The sequence below is a fragment of the Cajanus cajan genome, chromosome 9 (genome assembly GCF_000230855.2).
Source record: "Cajanus cajan strain Asha chromosome 9, NIPB_CcT2T_4, whole genome shotgun sequence".
In the NCBI taxonomy this organism is placed as follows: Eukaryota; Viridiplantae; Streptophyta; class Magnoliopsida; order Fabales; family Fabaceae; genus Cajanus; species Cajanus cajan.
The window spans coordinates 51,228,040-51,237,788 of record NC_138525.1 but is presented as its reverse complement, the minus strand read 5'-3'; the positions used below and the strand labels follow the sequence as shown (position 1 = coordinate 51,237,788).

The window sequence follows — 9,749 nt, the reverse complement described above, 5'->3', positions numbered from 1 at the left end:
AATTCAGTTAAATAACAATTGATATTTTAAGTTATTTATAATTTATTTTTTAAGTTATAAAAAAATTATATATAACTTTCATTTTTAAATTTAATTTAGAATTCAAATTACTTTTAACTACAAAATATAATTATTAAATTTTTTTTAATAGACATTTTCTGACAAATTATTTACTATATTATCTTATTTTTTTAAATCACATTTTAAAAAATTATTATTTTTAATATATTAAAATGAAATTAAAGTAAACGCGCCAGGTAGGGGTCGAACCTACGACTTTCTGCTTAGGAAACAGACGCTCTATCCACTGAGCTACAGGCGCAACATATGATGCTTTTATGAAAAATAAAATATTATATATATTGTATTTGTCTTACCACCTTGATTTTAATGGAGAAAACTTTATTTAATCTCATCTAAATATGCAATATTATTATTTTCTTTTTGGAAAAATTAAGATAATTTTTTAATTTTTCAAAGAAACTTTGATCACTCATCACATATATTAATATGAACATGTCACAAAAGTAAAATTCTATTTACTCATACAACATCATACATTTTTTTTATAAAAATTTTGAAAATTAGATTACAAATTTTGTTTTGATGAATTTGAAAATGCACATAAAAAAAGTTAAAAAAAATCTTTCATGCACACTCACACTTTCATATTCTTAAAACTTGTATTAAAAATGATTTTGCATAAAAAGAAAAATAAAATATTAATTGTCCATTTTATCTTTATATATGTATATATTAATGAAGTTCTCTTATTTCATTCTTATCGAGTAATGATTTAAAATAGAGTAAAAGGTATTATACTATACATGAAAAGTCAAGAAAATAAAACAAATTTTATTGTATTTTTTAAAAATTACAATGATTTATTTTGCCTGGTAATTAACAAAAAGGTACATAATGAAATAACTATTAAAAAAGAAGACTTATTCTTTTAAGGTTAAAATCCTATTTTGGTCCCTTATAATCTTTTTTTGTTTCAATTTAGTCCCTCATTAATTTTTTGTCTCAATTTGGTCCCAAATTAATTAATTAGTTTCAATTTAGTCCTAAATTAATTAATTGGTTTCAATGTGGGACTTTCCGTCCAAATTGCTTTAACGGTGTTAACTTTTGGCCACGTGGACGCCACGTAGATGCATACGTGGCATCCACGTGAATGAGAATTTTTTTGAAAATACCTGGACCTAGAACGGCCCGTTCTGAAACCGGAACGGGCCGTTCTGGGTGCACTTTTGGTGTGTTAATTTTGCATCTGGAACGGCCCGTTCCAAGTGCAAAATTAACACACCCAAAATGCACCAGAACGGCCCGTTCCAGTTTCAGAACGGGCCGTTCCGGTTTTATTTTATTTATTTATATATAAAATATTAATAATTTTATAAAATATATATTATTAATTATATTTTAATTATGTTATTATATCCAATAAAATAAATATATTAATATTTTTTTATATTTTATTTTATTATGTTTATCTTATTAATTTTTATCATTTTATTCCTTTAATCTTAAATAAGTTGCAAAAAATTATAAAGTTATATTCCTTTTATCTTATTAATTATTATATTTTTTAATAAAATTAATTAAGAATATTGGTTTAATTGCATTTTTTATCCCTCAAGTATTACAATTGTGCAGTTTTGTGATCTCCAAGATTTTAATTACATAATTTTAGTTCTTAAAGAATTGTAATTGCGCGATTTTGGTCCTTTAATTTTTAATTGAACAATTTTAGTCCCTCAAATATCATAATAGTATGATTTTTGTTTTTCTCATTAAAAATTAATAATTTTAATATATATATATATATATATATATAATGTTTTAAAATTAAATAATTATTTATCTATTCAAATTAACGTATATTATAATTTTCGATATTATATCAATAATATTATTAATATATTTATAGATAAACTAATAATTTGATAAATATAACTTGTTATATATTAATATACTTTTACAAAAATATAAGTATATTAATTAGAAATATATATATGATCTTATATATTTATATTTTTGTAAAAGTATATTAATATATATTAAGTTATATTTATCAAATTATTAGTTTATTTATAAAAAGGGTAAAAATATTATTGATATTAATTTATCAGTAATATTAAAATACTAATAATATATAAATTTTATTTATTTAGTAATAGTAAATATATATCATTTGATACATTAAAAAAAATAATATACGTTAATTTAAATAAACAAACAATTATATAGTTTTAAAACATTATATATATATATATTAAAATTTTAAAATTATTAAATTTTTAATGAGAAAGACTAAAATTCTACAATTATGATATTTGAGAGATTAAAATTGTTCAATTAAAAATTGTGAGACTAAAATTACACAATTATAATCTTTTAAGGACTGAAATTACTCAATTAAAACCTTAGAGATCAAAATTGCATAATTATAATATCAAAAACACAATTAAGTAAAGAATATTTTATTCACAGTTCTGGAACGGTCTGGAACGGGCCGTTCTGGTCAGAACGGCCCGTTCTGAAATTAGAACGGCCCGTTTTGAAAGCAGAACGGCCCGTTCTGCTTCACTGGTGGTGTTTTAATTTTGCAACCAGAACGACCCGTTCTGAAACCAGAACGGGCCGTTCTGGGTCTAGGTGTTTTAAAAAAAATTCTCATCCACGTGGATGCCACGTATGCATCTACATGGCGTCCACGTGGCCAAAAGTTAACACCGTTAAAGCAATTTGGACGGAAAGTCCCACATTGAAACCAATTAATTAATTTAGGACTAAATTGAAACCAATTAATTAATTTGGGACCAAATTGAGACCAAAAATTAATGCGGGACTAAATTGAAACAAAAAAAGATTATAAGGGACCAAAATAGGGTTTTAACCTTCTTTTAATTGGTATTGAAATTCAACGATAGAAAAAAGTAATTAATGAAAAACTTACAAATATAATTGTTTAGAAAGAAAATAAAATAATACTGCTTACAACTATTTAAATGTAAGAAAAAGTTAGAAATTTTAACTCAACAGTTACAATCATGGATCACGTTGCTATGATAAGGAGTCATTTAGAGTGAAGAAAGCTCTCAAGGTTCGGGCGTTGATTAAGCGTTGGAGCATTCATATCCCTGTTATTGGTTTTTTCCATATTTTCATCGTTATGGCCACAAACCAGCACTATAGTCATGGTTCTCTGCTTTGTTCATTTTTTCTCCTTTCTTCACAACTATAGCCATGAGTGAGCGCTAGGACCATGATTCTCTGACTTTGTTGTTTTTTCTAAACAAAAGAATTAGTAAAAGAATTAGAGGAGAATTGTATTTAAATGTACATAATAACTTCAGAAAGAGTGTGACACCCTCTACCCTGCATACCATAACACATAAATAATAAAATTTGAATAACAATCTTTCATAATTGAAATACCAAACGTGTTTAGATAGAAAGTACCACATCCATGACTTAAACAAATAACTTAATCACGGAAATTACAAAGATATAATGCTAAGGTTTTCAAAATAATAAGAACAACATCATAATCTAATTCTATCTATGCCCCGATGTCACATGTCCTATCAGAGCAAAGCCCAACATTGAAGCCTAAGTTTCATCACCGACATTCTCAACCTCATGATGATAATCATCTGTATAACAATCAAGGAAAACAACACAAAAGAAAAGGGAGTGAGAAACATCTCACTCTGACTCACGGTGTAGGAATACACACCGGATAGCCAAACACAAACAAGACATGTATATGTACAGTACATAGCATAGATAGATTAACAACAATATCACATTCCACTCATCAAAGGCATAAAAATCACTTTAACATATAACATTAAAATGCACATGTAATGGACACAGACTACATATTATCATGCATGTGGTGCCAATAACACATATCACATGGCGTATTGCTGCTAGCAATACACGAGAGTAGTCTAGGAGTAAATGTCGGGTCACACCCTATGCGCACTCTCAGTAGAAGGACATACTACCAGGATCTAGTCGGGATAGCTAAGCCGCGCAAGATACATCCCATGCACACAATGGGCGAGACTGGGACTTCCAAACTGAGTTATCCTTAAGGACTAATCCCCAAGCTTTTACACAAGGGGGCCTTCCCTGGCGGTGTATTCCATATCGTACCCTTAAAACATTTATGCAAATGATGCATGTAAATCAAGACTCTATGCATTCTCATATCACATTATCATGTCTCATTATCATATAACATTATCATGTCTCATTATTGTATCACATCGTCATGTCTCATTATCATATTACATCGTCATGTCTCATTATCATATAACATCGTCAGGTCTCATTATCATATCACATCATCATGTCTCATTATCACTTTTCACATTATCTCATCATATTCACATAGTCTCCACAGAACACTCAAATTCATATCAAAACTTGTTTATTTTCGAAATTAAACACATATTTACACTTAGCAACCATCACAGAATACAACAAAAAACTCATAAGGTAAAACAAAAAATATTAGAAACTTGCCTGTTTCTCATTAGATTCTCACAGGAACCCATAAAGCACTCTAATTCATACAATAAACATTTAAAACAATACAATTTACTCATATAATTACCTCTTCAAACAACCTCCTCTTACAATTACCAATGCATTCCCTTAGGGTTTACCATGGAAACCCATAGAGATTTTAAATCATACAATTATTTACATATAAGAAGAGTAATAGATGAAACAGATACAATTGGGAAAAACCCCTCATACATGAGCATAAAACAAACATAGGATTGAGGGTCAATCCCACTACACTCAACATACATTCCCACACCCAGAGTGAGGTTTCTCACTCCCCCTTACCTGGATAAGCAGAAGACGAAGCTAGAGAAGAATCTGGTTGATCTCCTTCCCTCAGTTCTCCTTGGTATTCAAAGAGTGTGTTTAGAAGTAGTGTCAAAGTCTGCTATTTATAGATGTCAAGAGTGGCCAGAATGACCCATTTCAGATCTGAAACGACCCATTCTGGACTCATTCGTCATGTGTAAAATTCACATCTAGAACAGTCCATTCTTAAACCAGAACGGTCTATTCTAGGGTTACGTTTTAACACATAATGACCATGTTTAGAACGGCTCGTTCCCAACTAGGGTTATAGGCCTTTTTAGTAGTTTGGAACAACCCGTTCCAGTTTAGGAACAGCCCGTTCTTGGCTATCAAAAATATGTCTTTTTAGTAGTTTGGAATGGCCCGTTCCAGTTTGGGAAAGGCCCGTTCTAGGCTACTAAATCACCTTTATTGGGCTTTGAGCCTTCGTATAATCTGTGAAAATCGGGGTGTTACAAATAGTGTTAAATAACCAATACAATCACATATTCCATGCACTCATCATGGTGACAATTGCAGTGGTGGGCAATAGTGATGTTGTCAGTTATAAAAGAGATAATAGTAATAATTTTATAAAATAGTATCTATAATTGAGATTTAATCTTTACCATTAATTATTTTTATCAATAATTTAAAGGTTATGATTTACTCCTATCATCTCTCATAATAAGATGTGTTCTTATGGGATACACTCTCTATAAATATATATATATATATATATATATATATATATATATATGGAGAAAGATCTCTCATATCATACTACAAAATCACTACTATGTCCAAACAACTAATCAAAACCACATAATTATACAACATGCACAAAGATAAGTACATTTCAAATCCACACCTCCATAATCCAATCCAAATTCATATAGACAACATATACATACTTACATACATACATATATATAATATAAAGTATATACACATGCATGGGACTGTAACGTGCATCACAGCAAGAAGATTATGACAATGACTTAACGCATCAGCCACCTTATTAGAAACACCAACTTTATGCTTAATAACTGTTCTTACCGGGAATCAGAGGTAGGATGATCCGCTGGGTAAGATCGGTGAGCCTCCTTCACTGGTACGTTGATGCTCCAAGATGGGGGTGGTACCTGCAAAAGAGACTCCGATGCTAAAGTTAGTGTTTGTGGGTGTATGAGTCTCGTATAAGTAATGCATGTACTTTTGTGTGTATTAGGGTTTTGCTGGACCTTGGGCCTGAGATTAGTTATGATTTGATTAGATAGCGGATCTCGTCTAGACCGAGATCTCCTAGCGCATGTCCGAGGTCATCCTGCCCTATGATACCGAGATCGAGCTCGGCATAGCTGTACGGATAGTACACGAGCCCCCCGAGCTCCGAAGACTGTAGGTCAAGGAGTTAAGACCGAGCTCGTCAAGTGGCCGTGACCCTTCGCGTACGCCTGCCTGTCGAGATGCCATGTGTCACAACTGTCATTTCTCAAAAACGTGCAGGCGGCGCGTTAAGGGGAGTGACGGTTATGCAATGATGGTTTGCATTCGTCATAATGGTCTTCAATTAATGTGTCGTCAGGTGTGCACCTTGACCGACACGTGTCATGACCATTTTGAATTTTGGAAAACCCTTTTCTCTCTCTCGCACCTTTCCCCTTTCACTTTACTCATTTCGTTCTCTTTCTTCCTTGGCTTCTTGTGTACGCCGATTTCTGTGTCTTAGCTTTCGCCATCTCCGTCCAGGCTTTCTTTATCTCTGTTCTTCTCCGTCGCCTTCTCCGGCAACTGAGTTTCGTTGTCTGATTTTTGTTCTTGTTCTTTGTTTGCTAAAAGAGTACCAGGTACTTCTATTTCTTTAACTTCTCCTTCTTCTAAGATCTCTTCCATTTCTTGATGGCTGGAGAGAGAGGTGTTGTATCTTCTACGCCTGCTAGAGGTAAGGGCAAGGCGTGCGGCAAGGCGGTGGCTGCTGGGGCGGCCACTGCTGAAAAGACGAATTCGCCTAAGGACCTCGTTCCAGGCATCCCTGGCTACGACTGGGTCAGGCGTGATGTGGGGAAGTTCCAGAGTGTGTTCAGGTCCTTTCTTGAGGTCAATGCGGTCTGGAGGTCGCACAGGATCTGTGACCCTTCCATCTCCCAGAAGATTTGGCTTGAACTCTGTCAGGCCGATGAGCGTGTGTACATGGGGAGTTCTACAAACCCTCCCCATTTCTATGTCTATCAGTGTTTCTTTAGGGATTTAGGTGTCTGCCTCCCTTTCACCGAATTTGAGTGCGGTTTTCTGAACTTTATCAACTCGGCTCCTTGCTAGTTGCACCCAAATAGTTGGGGTTTTTTGCGGGCTTTTCAAGTTGATGGAATTAGGTTGAAGAGGATTGAAGTTCTTCAACAGTTCCATGCTTAGGACCGTGAACTCTTGAGGTTGACCTTAGAAGAAGCTTTGAAACTCCACGAAGAAGTCTTCCATGGAGGAGAAGCCTTCAAGGTGATTCGGTTACTCCTAGCTTTGTGTAGAAGCTTGAGGAACCAAGGTTAAGGTTGAAAACCTTTGGTGATAAACCTAAGAGAGAAATTCCCTATGGTTTTGGAGACTCTTGAGTGAGAGAGAAAATCTGATTTCTATTCTCAAAATGTTCAAAAGTGAGTACATGAGAGGTAAATACAAATATATAGGGAGAGGTAGCTTCTAGGAGAAGCTAACCTTAACCATGGTTCACTAGGAACCATGGTAAGGTAAGCTTAACTTCCCACGGTTTAGCAAGCTTGTAGGAGAAGCTACATTGACCATGGTTCACTTAAGAACCATGGTAAGGTAAGCTTAACCTACTAGGGTTTAGAAGCTTGCAAGGCAAGCTTCAAACCTTGAAGAGGAGACAAGTGAATTTCGGCCATGAACAAAGGAAGAAGGCTAGGCGGCCTTGGGTCCAATTTGCTCCATGAATTAATTCAAAAATCCTTGATTTGGTTTAGTTAGGTTCATCATATGATGATGAGACCTAGCTAAATCAAATCTATGAAAAATTAGGAGCAAAATGAATCCAACATGCAAAATTTTTCCTAGGCCCAGTTCTAGCCCAATTATTAGTCACACCCTCAAGCATTGCTAAATGCCACCCCTTTTTCTCTACTGAAAAAATACAAAATGAATGTATCAATTAGGGAGGTTAAATGGAGCTAAACTCTCCAAGTAGCCTACCTTAAAAACAATATACAAACACTAGAAAAAGCAAGTAAAGTGCCTCACAAATACAAAGGCAAAAATAACCTATACAAGAGACTATGTAAAAACTATACAATATATACAAGTAGAACTAGGCCTTCTCTTCATGATAGACCATTCAAAGTGAAGAATACCTTGGGCTTGACAAGTCCACTAGTCTTCACAAGGTCCAACTCTTCTTGGATTCTTCTAGCCATAGCTCTAGTGATTGGGCCCTTGGCCCATAGTCTATCACAAGTCCTGTGTTCAGTTCTCGGGATAGGGGTGTCTCTTCCCATTTTTCTCCATTTTTACCAACTGAAACTAGGGGTTCCTCCTTATGGTTTACTGTCTCTGAGTGGGAGTAAGGATGGGTGATGAGGTTCCACTTGGAAATCCTCAAGAATTCCCTCAATGCTCCTCGGTTCCTTGGAAGATTGACAAGGAATGGAAACTCCAAGAAGCACCAATGTGACTCTAGCTTGCGTCTAGCTAAGTCCGGAAGAAGGAAGAATTCCCTAGCTCTACAAGGAGAGGATCTCAAGTAGGGTAGAGTTAGGGAGAGTGACTTTCGGATAGGCAATTTCTATGGAAAGAAATCTCATCAATATATCATCCAAAAGTGTCATACAATCCGGTCATAAAGGAATTTATAATAGAAATTAGGTTAAGGGTTTAAGTTGGGTTCACCTAGAGTTAAGTAAAACCATGGTATGGTTAACTTAACTCTAGGCGCCAAAATTTGAATTCTAAATTCAAATTTTGGTGCCAACCGGCCACCCCCTCCATGTGCTCTCATTTGGCATGTAATTAGGAGGCCATTTGAGTTGCATTTCGGATCACACCATGTGCATGTGTTGCACATGGCCGAAATGCACACCAAATGTGCTTCTAATTACATGCTAATGTAGATTCACATGTAACCTAATTAACTCTAAATTCACATGACCTCTAATGAAAATCCTACACTACAAGGCCGAAAATACAAGGCCCAAAAGAAATACAAGGCACTAAGGCCCAATCCTATTCTAACCCTAATCTAATGGGCTTGGGCTAAAGCCCAACAAAATAAAGTGATGGGCCTTTCTTGGGCTTGGGCCCACTCTTCATGCATCCTTCTTGCCATTGCTCTAGTAGTTGGGCCCTTAGCCCATGGGCCTCCTCCATCATCCCCTCCCTCTTGAAGAGGATTTGACCTCAAATCCAGAGTGTCCGCCTCTTGGGTAGCTAGTCCTGTAAACAAAGAAAGATCAGAAACATTGAAACTAGAACTAACACCATACTCAGAAGGAAGATCTAGAACATAGGCATTGTTATTGATTTTCCTAAGGATTTGGAAGGGTCCATCTCCTCTAGGACTAAGCTTTGACTTTCTTTTGGAAGGAAACCGATCCTTCCTAAGGTGTAGCCAAACCCAGTCACCTTCCTTGAAGATAACTTCCTTCCTACCCTTATTATTGTATTTTTGGTATTTTTCAGTTTGGGATTGAATATGATCTCTAACCCTCTCATGTAATTTCTTGACAAACTCAGCCCTAGATGTGCCTTCTTTATGAATAAAGGAAGCAACATCCGGAAGAGGTAATAAATCCAAAGGAGTAAGAGGATTAAAGCCATAAACAATCTCAAATGGAGACATGTTAGTGGTCTTGTGAACCACCCTA

At 34.7% G+C, this 9,749-nt stretch overlaps 1 non-coding gene across 1 annotated transcript; it reads right to left on the bottom strand.

Moving 5' to 3' along the window:
- Positions 1–249: 249 nt before the first annotated feature.
- On the bottom strand, positions 250–322 carry TRNAR-CCU (transfer RNA arginine (anticodon CCU)). Its single transcript has one exon. It is a non-coding gene; the product is annotated as a tRNA-Arg (tRNA).
- Between the last annotated feature and the right edge of the window lie 9,427 nt (positions 323–9,749).